Here is a 346-nt window from a genome sequence, read left to right on the forward strand (position 1 = left end):
TTATTATGTATCAGTTCACTATGAATCAAGAGCTTCTCTAAAAGCTCTTTCCCTAATCACTTCTATATACTACTCTTTCACCTTTAAGTGGCGACAGTTAGGCCTTACATTAAGGTGGATAATCAGTTGCATTTTGTTTTATTGTACATTGCTTAGTTTTAAATAAAATTGTACAGATATCAAATTTTTGTATTCTGTAACTTATTTAAAAGTGAAATAAAAATCTTGTTGAAAATGTATATTATTGTTTATTCATTTATTAACCTATCCACTACTCCCAGAATAAGCAGTGCTCATTTGTTAACGAAAACGTGGAGAAAGTTGTACAAACAATTTTGTTTATAAA

This window comes from Ceratina calcarata, unplaced genomic scaffold (assembly GCF_001652005.2).
Source record: "Ceratina calcarata isolate Rehan_Ccalc_2016 unplaced genomic scaffold, ASM165200v1 scaffold470.2, whole genome shotgun sequence".
Lineage (NCBI taxonomy): Eukaryota > Metazoa > Arthropoda > Insecta > Hymenoptera > Apidae > Ceratina > Ceratina calcarata.